General features: G+C 43.0%; 1 protein-coding gene and 1 non-coding gene across 2 annotated transcripts in view; one reads left to right on the plus strand and one right to left on the minus strand.

The window, feature by feature from the left end:
* LOC102082314 (protein NLRC3-like) overlaps nucleotides 1-24,951 on the minus strand; it is a 441,947-nt gene that overhangs the window by 108,159 nt on the left and 308,837 nt on the right. The gene's annotated exons all lie outside the window — the stretch shown is intronic.
* On the plus strand, nucleotides 9,613-10,251 carry LOC106097381 (uncharacterized). The gene is made up of 3 exons (XR_003219364.1): nucleotides 9,613-9,825; nucleotides 10,047-10,093; nucleotides 10,242-10,251. It is a non-coding gene; the product is annotated as an uncharacterized LOC106097381 (transcript).

The raw sequence follows: 24,951 nt of genomic DNA on the forward strand, positions 1-24,951 counted from the left end.
AAAGGTGGCGCCTGATCTGGCATCCCACACCTCCCGGCCGGATCAGGTTGGAAGCTCTACCTGACTGCTGCATCCCAGAAAAGGGAAGAGCGGAGCATTTTTACAGTCCTCCGTTAGGTTTCTCTACCAAGAGGTTAACCGCACAGCCCCCAAGAGGACCTGAGACAGCTGTATCAGTTAAACTGGGTAAAAGTACTGCTAGGTCGTTATCCTGTGAACTAATTCTTCATGGTTCCTCCACAGAGCAGACCAGGAGAGCTCAGAGGTTTCCAGTGGTCAGTCTGCCCAGCAGCATCAAACACACCTGGACTCCATATTTATGGTCTGTACATGTACAACACCTACTTTTACATCTATTCTGTTCAGTCATCTCCATGCTGCTCTTTGTAGAGATCTGATGTTTGGCTCCATGATTTCAGTCTGATTGGCTCATTCATAAAGTATTCTGTTCCAGCTGCTGGAGAACAACATCATCACTTTTGTGAAGGACGAGCTGAAGAAGATCCAGAAGGTTCTGAGTCCAGATTACCCAGAATGCTTAGAGAGTCAGAGGGAGGATGAGCGGAAGAAGAGCAGCAGAGAAGCATTTGTGAAGATAACACTGGACTTTCTGAGAAGAATGAAGCAGGAGGATCTGGCTGAATGTCTGCAGAGCAGTGAGAGGAATTTTTTAAAATTTAAGCTGCTGGATGAATCAAACATTTAGTAATGTTTTAAGAGATGGACCAACATGTATTCAGTCAGTTATTGGGGACATTTTGTAAAACATGAAGTGATTGTTGACAGTGTCTTTTTACTATTGTTATTCAGAGCTTCAAGCTGCCGCTTATCATCGTAACCTTAAATCTGCACTGAGGAAGAAGTTCCAGTGTGTGTTTGAGGGGATCGCTAAAGCAGGAAACCCAACCCTTCTGAATCAGATCTACACAGAGCTCTACATCACAGAGGGAGGGACTGCAGAGGTCAATGATGAACATGAGGTCAGACAGATTGAAACAGCATCCAGGAAACCAGACAGACCAGAAACAAGAATCAGACAAGAAGACATATTTAAAGCTTCACCTGGAAGAGATGAACCAATCAGAACAGTGCTGACAAGGGGAGTGGCTGGCATTGGGAAAACAGTCTTAACACAGAAATACACCCTGGACTGGGCTGAAGACAAAGCCAACCAGGACATCCAGTTCATATTTCCATTCACTTTCAGAGAGCTGAATGTGCTGAAAGAGGAAAACTTCAGCTTGGTGGAACTTGTTCATCACTTCTTTACTGAAACCAAAGAAGCAGGAATCTGCAGCTTTGAAGACTTCCAGGTTGTGTTCATCTTTGATGGTCTGGATGAGTGTCGACTTCCTCTGGACTTCCACAAAACTACAATCCTAACTGACCCTAGAAAGTCCACCTCAGTGGATGTGCTCCTGATAAACCTCGTCAGTGGGAACCTGCTTCCCTCTGCTCGCCTCTGGATAACCACACGACCTGCAGCAGCCAATCAGATCCCTCCTGACTGTGTTGACATGGTGACAGAGGTCAGAGGGTTCACTGACCCACAGAAGGAGGAGTACTTCAGGAAGAGATTCAGAGATGAGGGGCAGGCCAGCAGGATCATCTCCCACATCAAGACATCACGAAGCCTCCACATCATGTGCCACATCCCAGTCTTCTGCTGGATCACTGCTACAGTTCTGGAGGATGTGCTGGAAACCAGAGAGGGAGGACAGCTGCCCAAGACCCTGACTGAGATGTACATCCACTTCCTGGTGGTTCAGGCCAAAGTGAAGAAGGTCAAATATGATGGAGGAGCTGAGACAGATCCACACTGGAGTCCAGAGAGCAGGAAGATGATTGAGTCTCTGGGAAAACTGGCTTTTGTTCAGCTGCAGAAAGGAAACCTGATCTTCTATGAATCAGACCTGACAGAGTGTGGGATCGATATCAGAGCAGCCTCAGTGTACTCAGGAGTGTTCACACAGATCTTTAAAGAGGAGAGAGGACTGTACCAGGACAAGGTGTTCTGCTTCATCCATCTGAGTGTTCAGGAGTTTCTGGCTGCTCTTCATGTCCATCTGACCTTCATCAATTCTGGACTCAATCTCCTGGAAGAACAACAGACAACCTCCCAGAAGTCTGAAACAGGAGAATCTGCAGAGAATTTCTACCAGAGTGCTGTGAACAAGGCTTTACAGAGTCCAAATGGACACCTGGACTTGTTCCTCCGCTTCCTCCTGGGTCTTTCACTGCAGACCAGTCAGACTCTCCTACAAGGTCTGCTGACGCAGATAGGAAGTAGCTCACAGACCAATCAGGAAACAGTTCAGTACATCAAGAAGAAGCTCAGTGAGAATCTGTCTGCAGAGAAAAGCATCAATCTGTTCCACTGTCTGAATGAACTGAATGATCGTTCTCTAGTGGAGGAGATCCAACAGTCCCTGAGATCAGGAAGTCTCTCCACAGATAAACTGTCTCCTGCTCAGTGGTCAGCTCTGGTCTTCATCTTACTGTCATCAGAAAAAGATCTAGATGTGTTTGACCTGAAGAAATACTCTGCTTCAGAGGAGGCTCTTCTGAGGCTGCTGCCAGTGGTCAAAGCCTCCAACAAAGCCATGTAAGTAAATATATACTTATCCCTTTACTTTTAAAATGTTTGTTTTTGGTGGGTGGAACCAAAGATCTCCAATGTGGACTTATCAGACGAAAGCACAGATTTCCACTGGTCTAATGTCCATTCCTTGTGTTTCTTGGTCCAAACAAATACCAGTTTTTTAGACCGTTCATTTCAGTCGAGTCTCCCCAGTATATCTCTGACCTGTTGAAACCTCATGCTTCATCCCGAGCACTTAGGTTGTCAGGTCAGAGGTTACTTGGTGGTCCCACGTACTAGGTTTAAAACACGTGGGGATCGGGTTTTTCAGGCACTGGCACCAAGGCTGTGAAACTCTCTGCCGTGGTCTTTATGTTGTCTAGACTCCATTGACTCCTTTAAAAAGCAGCTGAAGACATTTTTATACAAACGAGCTTTTAATTATTTTTTTCACTGTTTTATATTATTTTATTTGTATCTCTGATTTTATTGTGAAGCATCTTGTAATTTTTATCTGTGAAATGTGCTGTATAAATAAATTTTACTTACTTACTAATTAATTGTACTAGTTGCTCAGTTGCTTTTCTGTTTAGAGGTATAATGGTGATTTAATGAGCAATTTTTTCCTGACATTTTAGGTTTTTTGTTAACAAGGACTTCCCTTGTACTGATTTTTGTTTCTTTTCTCTTTAGACTGAGTGGCTGTTTCCTCTCTAAGAGAAGCTGTGAAGCTCTGTCCTCAATTCTCAGCTCCCAGTCCTGTAGTCTGAGAGAGTTAGACCTGAGTAACAACAATCTGCAGGATTCAGGAGTAAAGCTTCTTAATGCTGCTCTGCAGAGTCCACATTGTACACTAGAAAGTCTGAGGTCAGATTAGTGAATATTTTTTTTATTTATGTTGAATTATTTTAGTTGAAAAGTAAAGATAATTTTTTTTTTGTAGCTTAGCAGTTTTAAGATTTCTTAGTAACAGTAACCTGCCACATTATTGTGTTTAAAATAAGGCAAAATTTTCAACCATTTCTGAAATATTAAATGTTGCCAGTAGTAACTGCTGATTGCACCATCAATTTGTTATAAAGTCAGTGTTTTGTTTTTTTTGTCAGACTGAATTTCTGTAACCTCTCAGGGAAAAGCTGTGAAGCTCTTTCCTTAGTTCTAAGCTGCCAGTCCTCCTGTCTGAGAGAGCTGGACCTGAGTGACAATGACCTTCAGGATTCAGGAGCCAAACTTCTTTCTGCAGAACTGCAGAGTCTGCATTGTACTCTGAAAACTCTGAGGTCAGCATTTAGTCATTTTCACTCCATATCATTTGTAATTTGTATTATATTCTTACTTAAAAAGCTAAGGCTTATACAATTTTAGACTCTAAATTGCTGTTTATAAATATTTTTGTAAAAGTCTGTAAAAATGAATCTTGGAGGTTTTTTTTTTTTTCAGATTATGTCCTTTAATGAGCATACTAAAGATTAATATAGTACTAACTTCCTGTGATTAGTATTATTACAATTTAAAACATCTTAGCTCATAATTGCCTTGGAAAAAACTGAATCACACACTTACTATTTTTAATAATAATAATGATTACTTTATTCATCCCCGTGGGGAAATTCCTCCGATCATGGAGCCGCCACTCTACCTACTGAGCTATCCCTACCCCTGACTGATATATTGGAATTCATTATTTGCAGGTTGTCCTAAAAGTTCCATGAAAAGCTTTCAGCTGATCCAAATTGCTGCATTGAGAGTACTAAAAGGGGCTAAATGGAGAGAACATATTTCTCCCATATTAGCTTGTCTCCATATATCCATATGTCTTCATATCTGATACTCCTATATTACCCTATTGCGGCACTTCACTGTCAGACTGCTGGTTGACCTCTGGTTCCTTGAGTTTCTGAAAGTAAAATGGGAGGTGCTCCCTTCAGCTATCAACCCCCTCCCTGGTGGAACCAGCTCACAGTTTTGAATGAAAAGATAGACATTCTCTCTCCTTATAAGATTAGACAGAAGACATTGGTTTATGATAAAGCAAGTGAGGGAAAAGTCAACCCTCCCTAACCCTGGAGGTCTTTTCCTGGGAAAAAGGAGTTCTTCCTTCCAGCTGTAGCCAAGTACTGCTCAGTAGGATGAGTGTGATTGTTCATATATGTGCTGTAATATTGTAGGGTTTCCTGCTTTACAACTTGAGACAACGGTTTTTGCTTTATAATGCTTACTCAGTTGGAATGAATAAGGGTCATTTTATCTGGAAAAAATGAAACCCGAGACCAATCTTCACTGAAGTCTTCATGGATTGATGTTTGTTTTGTGTGTCTGCAGTCTGTCAGGCTGTCTGATCACAGAGGAAGGCTGTACTTCTCTGGCCTCAGCTCTGACCTCCAACCCCTCCCACCTGAGAGAGCTGGACCTGAGCTACAATTATCCAGGAGACTCAATAGTGAAACTGCTGGCAGCTGGTCTGAAGGATCCACAGTGGAAACTGGACACTCTCAGGTATGGAGAGAATGTCTGATAGAGGAAGAAGAGCTGGAAACATTTCCCATGTCCTTCTCTTATTTCCTGTTTGTTTCGTGCAGATGTGAAATGAACAATCATTTATAATACATTTTATAAATGTATTATATAATACATATATAATAAGTTTTTCCTTTGCACACAACAAAAACACTCTTGTAACCAATCAAGTAGGGATAGTAATGTTGGAGGCCTCCAGCGAGAGCTTCTCCATTAACAAGCTGTATATATCTTAGTATATTTAACAGTGCAGTACTATGGTCAAAAAGTCTTTTTTTTTTTTTTTTCAGTTACCCCAATTCAGGTTAGACTAATTTCTGTATAGATAGGCGTAGGACATATTTATCCTAGCTCAGTACAAACACTGGAAACAGGATAAATTGTTACACTTAAAAGAGATAAAAACCACTGAACAAAAAAATTCGGTATAAACTGACAACTACAGGGAGATGTCAACTAAAACTAATTCCACAAATAAAGGAATTTAGAGAAGACCCAGGTGGAAGATATAGAGGCAGGATGGAAGTGGTTGGTGAGAGACGAGCTGATTGGATGTGGCTTATTGAACTGTTACTGGATGCTATTACGACGGTTATTCTAAGAGTAATTTTGAGTAAGGATTTGGATTAAGGATTACAGACTTCAGACTTGTGAAGGGACGGTAGTAGAGGTACTGAACAACAGCCTGTATAGTTCCTCTTGCCTGTTTCTGGAAGCTTCTGACAAAGAAACCAGCCAGTGCTTGTGACCAGTTGGAACAGGATGTGAGGGTGCAGAAAGTGTTGCTGCCTTCTGGAAAGTGCGTCTAACGACCTGATGAAGAAAGTGAAGAAAACATCAAAGACTGAGCAGAAGAAACTGGCAGAGGCAGTTTTTCACATGTTATCTGTGTACAGGAAACATGATTTAAGCCAAGGTTAGATTTAGTTGTACATGGGTACAGTGAGATATGATAGGCTTGATGTTGCTGTTGGAGCACCTGGCAATAGGAATATGGTTAGGTAGGGAAGCTCTCACTGTAATAAACCTTTAGAATCCTCGCAAAAAACCTACAAGTTCACTGTTTTGAAAACATCAAAGGCCTCAAGAGTAAGAAGATAATGCTGTGTGGACACGTAAGTGCTCACATTGTACTCTGGGGAGGACAAAGAACAGATGGAAATGGTGAGGTGATTGGGCAGTTTATAGATGAGAAGGAATTAGTCAGTCTGAATGAACAGGGACTCTGGTCACTGTCAGCTTAGGGAAAGAGTCTTTGCTGGATTTAAAATCAGGATCAAGAAATACAGCAAGAATTTACAGCTGGGAAGTTTACCAGGAAGCAATAGTGGCAATTGATCACGATCCCATTACTTGTAAAATAGGACTTACAGCTGATTAAGAAAGAGTGAGGGGAAAAGAAAGGTGGAAGTTTGATGAGGCTTAGTGGAGAATATTTAAGTCTAAAGTTAAGCATGGGTTAGATAATGTTAGGATGGAGGAGGACAGAGATGATATCCATGAAAGCTGACTAAGCACAGAATAAATGCAGTTCAGGAACCTGCTCCAATGAGTAGCTAAAGAGTACAGAGGATGATGGTGCCATAGTGAGATCAAGAACGTAACACAGCAGTACTGGACAGAAACAGCTTTCAGGCGGCTTAAAAGAAGCACAATATAAAAAGCTCAGTAGTAGAGAGGAAACTAAAAGTGCATACTTGCAGGTACTTGCTACAGTACTTTAGGAAGAACTACACCAATTCAGAATGCATGGAGTACAGTTAAGAACATGTATGGAGTCGGGAAACAACAACACTATCCAGTATTAGTAGATCAAGGAGCTACAGGAAGTAAGCAGCTACAGGAAAAAGCAGAGATCCTGGTTAAAGAATTTTATCAGTAATTGAAGTGATGAAGAGACATGTGAGGAAAAAAATAAAGGAATAAGATTGAAATGTTAAACCAGGAAAATCCTGGAGAAGAGGATTGTTCTAATAATCAGTTTTCAGTGTGTAAATTAAATGCATGAAAATGACTTCCCCTGAGAAGGATCAGGTGTGTTAGAGGATGGACTGAATGCTCTGCTGCTCTTTTACAATAGAATATGGCAGGAAGCTGGAAAGAAGCTCTAATAATTCCAATTGTGAAACCAAGGAAAGACCTCACTAAGACCACAGGTTATAGGCCTGTAGCTCTAATTTCTCATCTAGGGAAAGTCATGGAAAGAATGGCAGTGGACAGACTGATATATGTGACTGAAAGAAGGCACCTGAAAGAAGTGTTTTCACCTTTTCAGGAGGGGGAGGAACACCATGGACCCAGCAGTCTGCTTAGAATCAGAGATAAGGAAAGGAAAGCTCAGGGGAATAATGGATTAGTGGGGGCAGTTTTTGGATATAGGATGTAGACTACAGACCTTAAGAGTGGAGAAGTCTGTTTTTTAGAGGAGACATGTCAGATACACCTGTGTAGACTTGGACGGGTAAATGCATTAGGAGATGAGGTGTTGCTTTTATTAGCCAGCTTAAATGATGGAAAATGAATGAGTTGTTCCTGGTTAATATTTTGTGTTTGCAAACAGTATCACATATCCAGGCCTAATCTGTACATACATCCAAAGTATACTGATTTTATCGGAGGATAATCCACTAACATGTTTTAATGCACAAGTTCATGTGATTTCTGTGCCGGACTACTGCCGGACTCGGTCTGTGGCTTGCTGCTGATAATAAAAAGTTCAATTTAATGCAATTCAGTTTTATTTATACAATGCTAAATCACAACAACAGTCACCTCAAGGCACTTTATACTGAAAGGTAGACCCTAAAATGATCAGAATCAAGATACTTTATTAATCCCTAACGAAATTATGTGGCTCCAGTTGCTCCAAGACAACAATAATAACAGACTGAGCTTATTAAATAACAGAATATATTACAAAACACTTACAAAATATAAGAAATGGCTCTAATATGTAAACATTTTTGACATTTGATAAATAAAGTGGAAACATAAGGTATAATCTTATGTAAAACATTAGGAGCTATATATAGGCGGTGCAAAATTTTGTTCTGGGTTTCTAGCAGGGGGTTGCAAGTGAAAGTAGACCTAAGTATATTAATGGCTTCTTTCCAATCCTCGTGTGTATTGATTATTAAGATCTTCCCATTTTTGAATAGCACCACTGTACAGCTACTATGAGCATACAGTAATGAGTAAAAAGTAGAAATAAAATGAGTTTGGTCCTTTATCATTTCTTTTTGTCGCAGACAACTAAACTCCACAGTGAAGATGGTTGTTTTGTTTTTGTTTTTACCTGTCCTGTCTGGCACTGGAACTGGAAGGGAAAACAGTATTAGCATTAGCAGTTAATGCTAATTCACATCAAAGTACCATTAGCTGCTAATGGCAGCTTACTTACCATTAGCTAGTCACACTTTTATAACGCAAGAGAAAAGGGTATTAGTGTTAGCTATTCACATTGTTAAAAAGAAAGGGAAAACAGTATTAGCATCAGTGGATAATGTTCATTCATTTCAAATTTGCATTAGCTGCTAACGGCGGCCTACTTAGCATTAGCTGCTGACATTGTTAATAAGCAAGGGGAAACGGTATTAGCATTACCGACTAATACTAATTCACCTCAAATTGGCATTACCGCTAACAGCAGCCTACTTAGCATTAGCTGCTAAGATTGTTAGAAAGCAAGGGAAAAAGGTGTCTGAAGGTTCTCAGTCATCCAGGTCATCGTAGTCTAAGGAGCTTGGAAAGAAAAGCGTCTGGACTTCTTTAGGTTGCTTGAAAGGGAAAAAGGTATTATCATTAGCTGTTTTTTCACCTTAAATTAGCATTAGCTGCTAACGGCAGCCTACTTAGCATTAGCTGCTCACATTGTTATAAAGAAAGGAAAAAAGGGGGTATAAACATTAGCTGCTAATGCTTATTCACCTCAAATTAGCTTTAGCCACTAATGACGGACTACTTATCGTTAGCTACTCACATTCATATAAAGCAAGGAAAACTGTATTGTCATTAGTTACTAATGCTAATTCACCTCAAATTAGCAATAGCAGCTAACAACGCTAATCAGAGCAGTTAACCCTGATAATGGCCCCAAAGACCTGTCCCAGAGTAACTGTAGCTCTGAGAACACTTCAAATAAAGCCTACAGTTAAACTGAGCATGATTGTTGTTGGACAAAATATGCTTTGCTGCTAATCATCCATCATTTTTTCGGTGTTTTATTTGTTCCAGAGTAAATCGGTTTGGCTGAGATCAAAGTTATTAGGTTGTCAGATTAAATAAAACTTTATTAATCCATCGGGTGGGTTCCTCCGGGATTTTCACACAGCTGAATAAACGTTAAACAGAAAACTGATTAAACAGAAGTGTGAGACGGTCGACAATTTACGCCATTGTCCTGTTATATTTTAGATAGCAAGGAGCAGACGGCCGAGTTTATTAAACTCCACCGAGACAGCGGTGACGCAAATCTGAAGGCTAGACCGTCCCATTTCACAGCCTCGCACTTCCGGCCTTCTCGGTCTTCGAAGGACCCGGCCCACGTAGACCGCGAAGGCCGGGTCCTCCGAAGGATGCAGCCGACGTTTTGGGACACAGCTAGTGTGTACAGTACTGTACAGATGTACAGTAACAACACTGACACCAAAAGGAAAAAAACAGCTGGCAGCAAAAGCAGGGAGGTGTCCTTTCCAGCTTAACAGAAGAGGAATATAAAGATAGTGAAGGTGACAGTGTGAATCAGTCATATTTCATTTAATACAGTGGTGTACTGACAGATCCAGAATCAGTCCAGTCATCAGCAGTTTGATCCACATATGGATTGAAGTGTATTTGTGAAAATGTTGGACTGTTCCTTTATCATTGTCTAACAGTGTGTGTATGAGAGCCATGTAATGTCCATGTATGCATGCTGACTGTGCTGCTCTGACCCCCCTCCTCCTTTCAGGGTGGAGCCTGCTGGAGTCCGATGGTTGAGACCAGGTCTGAGGAAGTGTAAGTGTGTTTTTAATGGGATTCATGAAAACAAAGCAGCACACATTCAACCATCTTCATCATGTCAGGAGTCATCTTCAAAGTGTCAATCAATGAACAGATGATGGATCAATAACTGCAGCTGGATTGTGTTTGTTCTCTCCATCAGATTCCTGTCAACTCACAATCGACACAAACACAGTGAACACAAAGCTCAAACTGTCTGACAACAACAGGAAGGTGACACGTGTGGAGGAGATTCAGTCATATCCTGATCATCCAGACAGATTTGATGGTTTTAGTCCTCAGCTGCTGTGTAGAAATGGTCTGAGTGGTCGCTGTTACTGGGAGGTCGAGTGGAGAGGAAACGTTTATATATCAGTGAGTTACAGACAAATCGGAAGAAAAGGAAACAGTGAAGACTGTTTGTTTGGACACAATGATCAGTCCTGGAGTTTGCACTGCGCTGGTGATGGTCCTCGTTGTGTCTGGCACAATAAAAGATACACATCCATCTCCTCCTCCTCCTCCTCTGTCTCTAACAGAGTAGCAGTGTATGTGGACTGTCCTGCTGGCACTCTGTCCTTCTACAGAGTCTCCTCTGACACTCTGATCCACCTCCACACCTTCAACACCACATTCACTGAAACTCTTTATCCTGGATTAAAATTAGGTTTTGACTCCTCAGTGTCCCTGTGCTGAGTTGAGTGTAAAGAGTGTCCTCCTGTTAGAGAAACACTCTGACAGTTGTTGAACAGATAGTTCAGTCTGTACATGTCTGTCTCTTTCACTCAGAAACACGTTTTCAGATTCATGGATTCAATCAGTTGATGTTTTAAACTGTTCTAAATGATTCCTTGTAAACTTCTTCCTCTTCAGTCCTTTAAAGATGGAAGCTCCCATTATTCCAGGATCCACATGTTGTTTTTCTGTCTTTTTCCACTCAGAGCTTCACAGTGAATATCAGTATGTCGTGTTTCTCTGAAGCTCAGTTCACAACCAGCTCCTCTGCATTTTCATCCCATTAAGAAAGAGAAATCAAACATTTGGATTCATTTTAATGAGCTCAGACTTGTTTCCATCATGACTGAATAAGTGGACATCCAATAGTACTCAGTGTATCAAATATTAAAGATATTCAGCATCTCTCATGTTTCTGTCATTCTATAAAAACAGCTGCTTTAAAAACTGATCCAATCAAAGAAACATGAACTTCCATATTGATCAGATCAATATTTACAGCTCTGATGTCACTAACATCTCCTTGAACTCTTCATTGATGGTGATTTGTGGCCCTCTGCTGGTGAGAAGATGAACTGCTTGATGTCAGTTTAATGAGCACAGATGAGATGAAGTGTTTTTAAATCTGCTTTTTCTAATTGTTCAGGGTCCTGCTCCAGGAAACAGCTTCAACAAACTCTGGCTTTCAAAATAAGACCTCAGTCTGAGTTTTTAAAAAAGCTCTTACTTTGGAAGGAATTGACATTTAATATTCATGTTCTCAGTCCATCAATGGGCGTTATTAGCAATTATCAGCTCCATAACTGTGGCTGAGATTGGCCTTCCTGCACCTGCTAGCAGGCTCAGTAGGTCATTATCACCAATTGGTTAGCCAGATCGCTGTGTCACTGTTGGAGGAACAACGATGAATCCAGATCCAGTACAGACAGACTCCACACTGAGATGGGCGCATAGCAGCTAATGTTACATCCCTGAAAACAGGGGGAAAGAATCACGAGAGTGATTTTGACTTGCGTCTCTCATGCAGTTCTTCATTGCAATCAAAATGAACATAAATGTTTCACATTCTGTATTGCTTAATGTCACATGGTGGAAGGAAAAGCTAAATAATAAACCAAAATGACAAAGTGCTTACTATACATATACCTGAACATGTTTCCTGACAAAATGGTTGACAATAGCAACGTTTCTATCTCCTGCCGTTAGCTTAATGGACATTATACAGTACCAAACTGAGGCTCAAAACCATCGTGTCTCTGTGCACAAAACGACTGTGATATAATGCTTCTAAAGCTTACAAAACAATGAAGGGTTACCTATTAAATATCTTAACAATGTACAGATTGCCTATATATGAACTTTTAAACACTTTTACCTGAAAACAGGGGGAAAAGAATCACAAGAGTGATTTTGACTTGCATCGCTCATGCAGTTGTTTATTGCAATGAGGAGAGCGCGTGAAAGCCCCCTAGTGGAGAATAGTGACACTACTAATCGATCCCAGAAAAGGCTTACTAACCGATCAGTGATGTATAGGTCACAGTTCTCTTAAATAAAATGAAAGCCATTAATATAACATGAAAAATAATAACCTCTTAACCATTTTCTTACCATATTTACATTATTTTTGTCCGTATATCAACTAATATGAATTAGTATTAACTGAACCCTTTTATATTCAGTAATCCTTCAACATGTCACACTAACTACTGAAAAATGTCTATTTAATCAGTTTGAATATGATTTCCTCATGAACAGAAACAGATTTCATAATGAAAAGGCTTCTGAACGTCACTTTTTTGCCACAACCATCATCTGTATGATGGAAGTTGAGCTTAGAAATAGTTTTGTGCTAGTATATTACTTTAGCTGATGCTAACTTCAAAGCATGCCATGAGAGTGTTAATAACGTTACTAATGTTCAGTTACACTTTACTAAAAAAGGAAACTTAAATAAAGAAGGAAACATTGGCTCTGTTTTATCTGCTGGGCCCAAAAGTGACTCCCCGTATTTAAACTGCTATGAATAACTTGTTGGTCTATAATATGTGAAACGTGTCAAATGTGTCTATCATGAAAGATATCAGGTCATCTTCCATCCATCCATCCATCTTCATCCGCTTTATCCGAGGCCAGGTCGCGGGGGCAGTAGCCTAAGCAGGGAAGCCCAGACCTCCCTCTCCCCAGCCACCTCCTCCAGCTTATCCGGGGGAACACCAAGGCGCTCCCAGGCCAGCCGAGAGATGTAATCTCTCCAGCGTGTCCTGGGTCTGCCCCGGGGCCTCCTCCCGGTGGGACATGCCCGGAACACCTCACCCAGGAGGCGCCCAGGAGGCATCCTTGTCAGATGCCCGAACCACCTCAACTGGCTCCTTTCAATGTGGAGGAGCAGCGGCTCTACTCTGAGCCCCTCCCGGATGGCTGAACTTCTCACCCTATCTCTAAGGGAGAGGCCAGCCACCCTTCGGGGGAAGCTCATTTCTGCCGCTTGTATCCGCGATCTCGTTCTTTCGGTCACTACCCACAGCTCGTGGCCATAGGTGAGGGTAGGGACGTAGATCGACCGGTAAATTGAGAGCTTCGCTTTTACACTTAGCTCCCTCTTCACCACGACGGACCGGTGCAGCGTCCGCATCACTGCAGCCGCAGCACCAATCTGTCTGTCGATCTCCGGCTCCCTTCTCCCATCACTCGCGAACAAGACCCCGACATACTTGAACTCCTCCACTTGGGGCAGGAACTCATCCCCGACCCGGAGTGGGCACTCCACCCTTTTCCGGCTGAGAACCATGGCCTCAGATTTGGAGGTGCTGATCCTCATTCCCGCTGCTTCACACTTGGCTGCGAACCGTTCCAGTGCGAGCTGGAGGCCTTCACCCGATGAAGCCAACAGAACCACATCATCCGCAAAAAGCAGAGATGAGATTCTGAGGCCACCGAAGTGAAAGCCCTCCGCCACTTGGCTGCGCCTAGAAATCCTGTCCATAAAAATTATGAACAGAACCGGTGACAAAGGGCAGCCCTGGCGGAGCCCATCACCCACCGGAAACGAGTCCGACTTATTGCCGGCAATGCGAACCAAGCTCTTGCAACGATTGTATAGGGATCGAATGGCCCGTAGCAATGGGCCAGACACCCCATACTCCCGCAACACCTCCCACAGGACACCCCGAGGGACACGGTCGAATGCCTTCTCCAAGTCCACAAAACACATGTAGACTGGTTGGGCAAACTCCCATGCACCCTCAAGTATCCTTGAGAGGGTAAAGAGCTGGTCCAGTGTTCCGCGACCAGGACGAAAACCACATTGTTCCTCCTGTATCCGAGGTTCGACTAGCAGACGAACTCTCCTTTCCAGCACCCTGGCATAGACTTTCCCAGGGAGGCTGAGGAGTGTGATCCCCCTGTAGTTGGAACACACCCTCCGGTCTCCCTTCTTAAAGATGGGGACCACCACCCCGGTCTGCCAGTCCAGGGGTACTGCCCCTGATCTCCACGCAACATTGCAGAGGCGTGTCAACCAAGACAGCCCCACAACGTCCAGAGCCTTCAGGAACTCGGGGCGGACCTCATCAACACCAGGGGCTCTGCCACCAAGCAGTTGTTTAACTGCCTCAGTGACCTTGCCCCCGGAAATTGGCGGGTCATTTCCCTCATCCCCAGACTCTGCTTCCTCCTCAGAAGACGTGTCAGTGGGATTAAGGAGGTCCTCGAAGTATTCCTTCCACTGCCTGACAATTTTCTCAGTCGACGTCAGCAGCGCTCCGCCAGCACTATACACAGTGCAGGTAGAGCACCGCTTTCCCCTCCTGAGACGCCTGACGGTTTGCCAGAATCTCTTCGAGGCAGTCCGAAAGTCTTTTTCCATGGCTTCTCCGAACTCCTCCCACACCCGAGTTTTTGCTTCAGCCACTGCCCGAGCCGCATTCCGCTTGGCCTGTCGATACCTGTCGGCTGCCTCCGGAGTCCCACAGGCTAACCAAGCCCGATAGGACTCCTTCTTCAGCCTGGTGGCTCCCTTCACCTCTGGTGTCCACCATTTGGTTTGGGGATTACCACCACGGCAGGCACCAACCACCTTGCGACCGCAGCTCAATGCAGCAGCTTCGGCGATGGAGACGCTGAATATGGTCCATTTGGACTCAATGTCCCCAGTCTCCCTCGGAATGCTGTTGAAGCTCTGCCGGAGGTGTGCGTTGAAGATCTCGCGGACTGGGGCCTCTGCTAGACGTTTCCCAGCACACCCTCACTACACGTTTAGGTGCACCGGGTCTGTCCAGCGTCCTCCCCCGCCACCTGATCCAACTCACCACCAGGTGGTGATCAGTTGACAGCTCAGCCCCTCTCTTTACCCGAGTGTCCAGAACATATGGTCGCAGGTCTGGTGATACGATTACAAAATCGATCACCGACCTGCGGCCTAGAGCATCCTGGTGCCACCTGCACTTATGGACACTCTTATGTTCGAACAAGGTATTCGTTATGGCCAAACTGTGATTTGCACAGAAGTCCAATAACAAAACACCACTCGGGTTCAGATCAGGGAGGCCGTTCCTCCCAATCACGCCCCTCCAGGTCTCGCTGTCGTTACCCACGTGAGCATTGAAGTCTCCCAGCAGGACAACAGAGTCTCCAGGTGGGGCACCTTCCAGCACCCCCCCCAGGGACTCTAAGAAGGCTGGGTACTCTGAACTGCCACTCGGCGCATAAGCACAGATGACAGTCAGGACCCGTTCCCCGACCCTGAGGCGCAGGGAACAAACCCTCTCATCCACCGGGAAAAACCCCAACGTACCGGCAGCAAGCCGAGGGGATATTAGAATACCTACCCCAGCCCGCCGCCTCTCACCAGGGGCAACTCCAGACTGAGACAGAGTCCAGCCCCTCTCCAGGAGACTGGTTCCAGAGCCCGAGCCATGCGTAGAGGTGAGCCCGACTATATCTAGCCGGTACTTCTCAACCTCACGCACTAACTCAGGCTCCTTCCCAACCAGAGAGGTGAGATTCCATGTCCCAATTGCCAGTCTTGGCAGCCGGGGATCAGTCCGCCAGGGCCTCCGCTCCTGGCCGCCGCCCGGCACACAATGCACCCGACCTCTATGGCGCCTCCTATCAGGTCATCTTGAGCCACAAAAACATTCCTATCATGAGGTCGAAGCTGGAATCAGTTTGTTGCAGAGGGACGTCTATATATCCCATATTTATCCAGTTAAAGTCACATTGAAATTCAAAAATGTCTTTTCAAGAGTCATCTGTCCAAGAGGAGCAGAAACTGCAACAAATATAACAACAGTTATTTAAGGCTGTTTTAAATGGCCACAAAGGAGCAGATTGGTTATAATGCAGCTGCTTCAGAGGAATAAAGATGAAACACTGTTTTTATTTCATGTATAACACCTTTCAATAATGTGTTGACTAAAGTCTATTGACCAGTATAAGTAAAGACATCACACACACACACACACATGGAAACACTGAAACCTGTTTTTGGTGCAGCAGCGGTCCCAGCTGCTCGCCTTTATCTAGACTGGGTCGGCTGCTTATCTCAATATAATCAATGTTTAAAGTTCTCAGTGTTTCTGTGTTGCTTCGTATAGGATCTCCCAGCATCATCACTGTGCTGTCCAATCATTGTGTGCTAGGTTACCCTTATAGTGCAATGTCTGTTTGCACAAAGAGAACCATGTGTGTCAAATATAAATAAGCACAGAACAGAAAAAGCTGCCAGTTTCTTCTATTTAGAGTCAAGTTAGTGTTTTGTGTCTTTGTTTGAGGCCTAATGTCAAGCAGAGGTGTGTGTAACTGGACTGGTCTGTTATATGTGTGAAATGTGTGCTTCTCTTCAGCATCATCTTTGTCACTGCTGATTCCTTTGTGTCATCATTTGTTGAGAAGAGAGAACAGTTATAACGGAGGAGCAAAAGGAAGCCCTGAAATCTGCATCCAACAAGGAAGTGTTGGCTCACCAGTGATCCCAGCAGAGGCCACTGGTTTGGCTCCAGTTGTTATAGATTCAATGATGTTGTTCCTACAGATGCATGTTAGCATCTTTATTGTAGTAAAGTCTTGTAATGTGAAGATAGAAACAAGGCAGAAAACAGCTCCATGATCTGATCTTAATGATGTTGTTTTTATTTCTGTCTTTCAGAACTGGATTGGAAACTATCAAAGGTCTAAAAACAGCCTCAACCCTCCCAAAGAGCAAACTTTACACACGTCATCTTTCAGCTACAATCTTTGTTGCAGGGATCTTCTGCCAAACAAGGCTGAGAGAAGATTTCTTATAGCTGTCATGTTGATGCTGTTTCAATCTTTGGGCAAACACACTCATATATTAGGGCTGATATCAGGGCTGCACAAGTTCTTTGTGTTTGTGATCATGAATAATAGAAGTGTGCCTGTTGAAGATCATGTTTGCTACATGATTATATGTCCTGTTATTGTTCTGTATTATATTCAGCTTTCAGCATCCTTTCCCAGCCCCTGTTACACCATCCATACAAAGCCAATCTGACTGTGAGCCAATGTGTTTGATAGTTTGTGTTGGATCAATAGATTTGACAGACTTGGTTCTCATCCAGAGGGAAACAGTCCAAATTCAGATCTAATGAAATGATGGAGGCTGTTTCCTACCACGGTGCTAATGTGTGACTAACAAGGCTCATGGTCTCCAGCAGACAAGCGCCTGGAATGAGGTGAGCTGAGTGTTGCTTTGGTGGGTCTGTGCCCACGTCATGCATCAGGATTCATATTGGCAATAGTTCATATCTCTGTTCTTTAGCCTTCATCACAAAGCTGTGAAGGAAAAACAAACATCTAACAGGATTTGATGGATGCAAAGTCCACTGAGCTCTTTGTCATTTAGAAACTTGTCCAACCAACAAGAGCACAGATGAAAAACACAGTGACAGTTAAAGGATTTTGCCATATATGAGCATAGATTACTTTCATATAGATTTTCAATGCAGGCTTTTGGTGAGCCGCTGGGTTGTGTCTAATAATCATCTCAGCATTTTACAATAGAATAGCTCTTTATTAGCTCTTCATTTATTGTTATTGGACATGAAACAAGGAAGCTGTGTTTCTCATTGGATGTTAGTTTCATGTTCATCAGGATCATTTTCTAAAGAGCTGATATTTAGACCATTTACTGCACTGGCTGCACATTCTGTCTACATTTCTCTGTATGTGCTGTGTTTGTCTTTCATATTTCTCCATATTGACACAAACAGTGAACAGCAGTAGATCTACTCTTCATCTGTTTTAGGCCCAGTGAAAGATATGAAGCAGAAATGGTGTCATTAGGAGAAGAAGAGAAGAACAAGTCCGGCGAGGAGGCAGCAGCTCTTAAAGATGAAACACAGCAACTTAGCCCTGAGCTCAGAGAGCTTCACATGAAAAAGCTCCTCAAGCAGATCATGTCAGAGGTTTGTCATCAACAGGAGGAACTGTTCATATCATAGAATGAAGGATGCTGTCAGCTGGATGAAGAAGGTTATTTAATGGCAAACGTTCACATTGAAGTCAAATTGTTGTGGTGTTGAACAGATTCATGTACTGATTGTCTCCAGAATGTTAGAAGAGCTTCAATGAATCATTAGAAACAACTTACAGCTGCACAGTTGTGTCAAACACATCTTTGTGTCATTGTGGGATTTTTGTGTTTCTACATGTGACACACGTCTAAAACATGCACACAATTTGAACACAAACAGGGACTCATTTGTTCCCACAGCCAGATGCTGAGAGCCATTTCCTTGTAGTCCTGTGTCTATATATATGCACCATTAGATGTTATTGGAATGATTGTCAGCTTTGATAGTTTCATGTATGTTTAGCTGGACGGCTGTTTGATCCTCCACATGTTTAAAGGTGTCCAGTCCTGAGACACTGGGGGTGGAAACAGCTGTGACGTCATTGGACTGTCACAAAGACAGAAGTGCATGAAGTGAGCAGCCAAGGAGCCGCTGATGTTTTGGATTCAACAGCATTTGAAAGGTTGACACAGACACATTTGCACATAGAAAGCTGAATTTGTCATATGCCACAGTGAACTCACTGTTCAGTGTTTTTCAGGAAGCTTCTTAACTGCCTCTGCTGCCAAACAAGCAGCTGATGTCCTTGAGAAGAAGCTGAAGAAGTCTTCAACAACAAATACAGGAAGTGGACTTTCAAATACTAGATTCACTTTAGACTCACACAAGAAATGACTCAACTAGCTGTGTTTGATTGACTCCTTTGACTCTATGAAAGGTCAGTGTGTGTCTGTACACAGACTGTTGTGTTGGACTATTATTCAGTTGTCTGCTGAATGTTTTCAAATGTCTGCATCTCAGTGTAGATGAGGCTGGGGGTCATGGGAGGCCACCATAGCAGTCTCTTCAACATCATGACATCATCATAAATGCTACTGGACTGTCTGATGGGCTGACGGTGAAAAAGCCGTCGGCCTCTGGAAGGAAACAGAAGACATTTCAGAGGCTGCAGCAGATTTCTTTGATTTGGGGCCTTTTTCAGCTTTATTGGACAGAGCAGTGAAGATAAGTGACAGCAAAGCAGAGGGAGAGAGAAAGGGGACGTGGCCCGGGTCAGAATCAAACCCAGGCCAGCTGCTCTCCACCTCGTGGCACATGGTCACCTGCTCATCCTAGTGAGCTCCACCAGCAGCCCTTTCACACAGTTTACACTGTCAAACACTGTGTGTGGACCTCAGCTAACAGTAGGCTACATTTAAGTCTGGACTACATGCTTTTATATTGAGGCAGATTTTTCACTGTTTTTATTCCATCAGCAGCTCAACATCATGAGCAGCTTTGACATAAAGACATCAAACTCAAGCTGACTTTAAACTGGATCTACTTTTAATACAGGGGCTCAAAAACAACTAACATCTTTATTATATATCAGGACAGAAAGTCATTTCATCTCAAATGGAAAACAGCTTTATTTGGAATAATCAGCACTATCAACTGGTTTGGGATCTCCACCAGTTTCATGTCTTTACAGCTTCTCCAACAAAGTTCCTGTAAAATCAGCATTTTTGTCTTTATTGGTTTGATAGTGATTGATTATTCAGTCCCAATCTGCTGTCATCTAAAGAACAAAATGATGTTTCTATGAGTCAAAAAGCTCCAGATGTTGTCGGCTTCACAAAGAAAACAAAGATTAGGAACTTAAACACAAAGTGTTTGGAGCCAAAATGTTCCCAAGCTGCTCTGTTTGAAATGGCAGAGGTACAGTGGTGTCTAACAGCACACTGTGGAAGGCAAACATGTTATTGTTGGATGAAACTTCATGAATCCTTTGTAGATTTGAGCTTTTGGAGCCTTTCTTTTCTCTTCAGGTGTACAGAGGCTGAGGAGGCAGGTGAAGCAGGTGGAGCTGTTGTAATGCTGGCAGAGGGTGTGTCTTAGTAACTCTGTGAGGTAGAACTGGATCCAACATTGTGGATGTGTTGATGTTGGAGCCATTAAGATTCTCTGCCACACTGTAGGATTTCCCTGTGATTCACTGCGGGGGCATTTTGGAGTCTGTCAATGAAACTCTTCATATTTGTGTTTGACACCAGTTTATAGAAACAGAGAAATGTGTCATGCTTTTGTTCGGCCTCCACAAATATACACATTTGTTCACTGGTTGGACTTTTTGGAAGGAGACACATTGAAAACCATGTTAATGAGATCTTGTTGTTTCCTGTGGATCCGACACAGAGAGTGGACTTCAGACAGAAAGCGTGGAAGAGATTTTAGAGGCTGTGTGGCAACAGGAAGTTTCTGTATGTTTGCTGATCTTACATGTGGAAAACAACACGTGATGTTTGTGAAGTTCTACAATGATCATTGTTCTGACAGCATTTTGAGTGGGAACAGTTCAAACTGAGAGTAGTGGGAGTTATTTACTGATTGAAACAAGCTGAATGTTTCTGTGCACGATGAAGATCAGCAGCAGCAGCTCAGCTGATCAATGAATTGACATCTATCAGTCATTTCATGAGATGAAGTCATCAGCAGACATTTGTTCTAACTGTGTGATAAATGTCAGAGCGTCAGGGCTCTGCTTTAGTCACTACTTGATGATCATTGGCTCATTGTTGAATCCAGTGGCCCAGTCTGACCTCTGACCCTTTGCTGCAGGTCTTCTGTGTTATCTCCACTTTCATGTCTGATCTTCTGCTGTATCGTCCAAAATAAACATCTGAATCATTTCCAACACTTCAGCAGATCTTTAGTTTGGGCAGCACAGTACAAAATAACACATATTGTACTATACTGCCCACTTCCTGATCTTATTGGATCTGTGTGTGAGGTTGGTGAAGGAAACACATGTTTACTGAGTGAATCGCTGCCATTAGGAACTAGTTTTTATATCACAGCCTAGAAATCACACAGGACCATTTCTGCAAGTGAAAAGTCGTCATTGGAGGAAAATCATTGTATAGTTTGTGCGACTGTTGTTTGTAAATGAAGAATTGTCCCAACTACATGTGCAGCTCGCCTTGTAATCGGAAGGTTGCCGGTTCGAGCCCCGGCTTGGACAGTCTCGGTCGTTGTGTCCTTGGGCAAGACACTTCACCCGTTGCCTACTGGTGGTGGTCAGAGGGCCCGGTGGCGCCAGTGTCCGGCAGCCTCGCCTCTGTCAGTGCGCCCCAGGGTGGCTGTGGCTACAACGTAGCTTGCCATCACCAGTGTGTGAATGTGTGCGTGAATGGGTGGATGACTGGATGTGTAAAGCGCTTTGGGGTCCTTAGGGACTAGTAAAGCGCTATATAAATACAGGCCATTTACCATTTGTCCATGTGCTGTAAAAGGATTTGATATCAACGAATTAACATCTGTGTACATGATGAGATATGAAAATTTAAAGTCAGGCTTTCAAAGGATGTCAGAATTGGTGTCTCTATCTGTGACTGTCCCAGAGGAACCTACCTGAGGGATTATTTAAGATCTGTCTATCTAGAAAGACTTGCATTGATTCACAGTGTACAATTCTTTCTAATCTATTAACATCTTCCTCCAAATCCTGTTTCTGCTGCATCAGAAGGGCTCAAAAATCAAGCTGGACTGACAAACATCAGGACTCATGTAATCCCTACATGTGGACCTTTCACAGATGGATCCAAGTGCAGATTCAACTCTGCATTACATTTGACTTCAGCTGTTACACCATGTCCACAAATGTTTGGCTGCATATTTGTATCATCTATATTTTCCAGTCTTCATACAGCCTATATTTCATGTGGACTCCAATCTGCCACCTGCCATCACGTTTTCAGGGTTCATTCAGTGTTGAAATGTAAGACAAACAGCAGCACATGTTCTCTAAATGTCTGCAGTCATTTTAAATGAAGCTGATACTACATGAGACATTTTCCACAGTTATTGTCTTTGAACAGAGAATAATAAAGCCATCAAACATATACAGGCTGTGCAAATACAAACTTCTGTAGTGCATTTGATGACCTGCAGAGAAGAACAAGTCGGGGTTTTCAGCCCAAACACAACCTCTTTGTTCTCAGTACTACAAAACCTTCAAAGGCTGATATGCAAGTTTGCATGAATCACCAACACAGTTGTGTTTGTTTCTAGTATAGTTATAAATAAGGTGATCAAATATCTGCTGACTGATTAGATCCAGTATCTATTACAGATGAACTGGATATCACACATGATTGTTGGGTTTTCCTCTGTATGTATTTTTGTAGGGTCTACCTTACAATATAAAGGTCCTTGAAGTGACTGTTGTGATTTGGCGCTGTATAAATAACACTGAACTGAATTGTTGAAAGTAATGTGCTACCAGTGGTAGCATTGCTGCCTTTAGCCCCAACCAGCACTGGTTAAAGATCATGTTAGTCTATGAAAATATTTAGTTTCCATACTGGTGGAGACAAAATATGAGGGTGAAAAATGAGAAGGCCAAAGTTCCTTTCTTTATGCAGCAGTTTCTTTGATATCTGATAATCTGAGATTCATTAACATAGACATCTACCTGGGTGTTAGCAGCCATTAACATTCAGTTTCATTGAACTGATATGTTACAATACGATGCACAACACGCACAAACAAACAAAAATTGTATTTGAATAAAAACATGAAGCGGAGGACACAACACAGTGAAACACATGTATTAAGGTGAATGGAGTTCTTGTTTTTGCTGCCATGCACACACTAAAAACAAGAGCTGTCTCACAAATACTGCACTTAACATAGCCTGTAATAACTCTGCCTGTGTGGCTTTTTTGACCAGCAGGGGGGTTTGTGTTTGTGTATACATGAAGCCTCCACATGTGAACCTCTGTGAGGCAGTTAGCTGGAAGGCTTCAAAGCCTGATGAAACTTTACCTCACCATCACAGGAGGAAACACAAACTCACACACAATGAATACAGTGTTTCCAGACTGTTGTGTGATTCTTTCTTACTTTAACACAGAGTATGCACTGCTCTGCTTTCACTGCCCAGCCAGCTTCTGTTTCCTGTAGCAGTGCCCCTGCTGTCATCTTAACTCTTCTTTTCAATTCAATTCAATTTTATTTATATAGCGCCAAATCACAACAAAAGTCGCCTCAAGGCGCTTCATAGGTACAGAGAATAACCCAACAATCATATGACCCCCTATGAGCAAGCACTTTGGCAACAGTGGGAAGGAAAAACTCCCTTTTAACAGGAAGAAACCTCCGGCAGAACCAGGCTCAGGGAGGGGCGGGGCCATCTGCTGCGACCGGTTGGGGTGAGAGAAGGAAAACAGGATAAAGACATGCTGTGGAAGAGAGACAGAGATTAATAACAGATATGATTCAATGCAGAGAGGTCTATTAACACATAGTGAGTGAGAAAGGTGGCTGGAAAGGAAACACTCAATGCATCATGGGAATCCCCGGCAGCCTACGTCTATTGCAGCATAACTAAGGGAGGATTCAGGGTCACCTGGTCCAGCCCTAACTCTATGCTTTTGTCATGGTCCTGGGTCTTTGACCCAGTGTTTTGAGTTCATTGTTATTATTTTCCAGTTTCTGCTGTTTTGTATTTGTTCTTAGGGTTTGAGTTGTGTGTTTCTATCATCCCTACCTGTGTCTCTCCTCTGTGTTCTGTTCGTGTCCCCGAGTTGGTATTGTGAAACAGTCTGTGAGTTTCCTGTTTTACTTTGTAGGTTTGTGTCTCATTATGTCCATTAGTTCCAGCTGTGTCCCCTCCTGTCTGCCATTTCCTAATTACCTGGTGTGTGTATTTATACTGCGTGTCTGCCTGTGCTCCTCATCGCGTCGTCTGTGTTTCTCTGTGTTCTCAGCATTATTCCGTGTTTCACCGTGTCTCTCTGCTCCTCGCCCCTTGTCCTCCTTTAGTGTTAGTTTTCCCAGTTTAGGTTTATGTTCGGTTCTGCCCACACCTTGGTTATTGTTCACTGTAAATAAACTCACTTGCTCCTTCGCCTCTGTCTGCTATTTGGATCCTTCTTTCTCACCTCCACACGACTGCTGCCCCAGTCGTGACAGCTTTAGCAAAAAGGAAAGTTTTAAGCCTAATGTTAAAAGTAGAGATAGTGTCTGTCTCCCGAATCCAAACTGGAAGCTGGTTCCACAGAAGAGGGGCCTGAAAACTGAAGGCTCTGCCTCCCATTCTACTTTTAAATACTGTAGGAACAACAAGTAAGCCTGCAGTGTGAGAGCGAAGTGCTCTAATAGGGTGATATGGTACTACAAGGTCATTAAGATAAGATGGGGCCTGATTATTTAAGACCTTCCTCACAGCATTACTGGAGGCCAAGGTAATGCCATCCAGAGTAAGAATCTGGTTAGATACCATATTTCTAAGATTTTCAGGGCCGAGTACAATAACCTCAGTTTTATCTGAATTAAGAAGCAGAAAGTTAGCAGCCATCCAGGTCTTTATGTCTTTAAGACATTCCTGCAGTTTAACTAATTGGTGTGTGTTACCTGGCTTCATGGATAGATAGAGCTGCGTGTCATCTGCATAGCAGTGAAAATTTATGCTATGTCTTCTAATTATGCTGCCTAAGGGAAGCATGTATAGTGTAAACAGAATTGGTCCTAGCACTGAACCCTGTGGAACTCCATAATTGACCTTAGTGGGTGAAGAGGACTCTCCATTTACATGTACAAATTGGAGTCTATTAGATAGAT

Source organism: Oreochromis niloticus, linkage group LG3 (genome assembly GCF_001858045.2).
Source record: "Oreochromis niloticus isolate F11D_XX linkage group LG3, O_niloticus_UMD_NMBU, whole genome shotgun sequence".
Classification (NCBI taxonomy): domain Eukaryota; kingdom Metazoa; phylum Chordata; class Actinopteri; order Cichliformes; family Cichlidae; genus Oreochromis; species Oreochromis niloticus.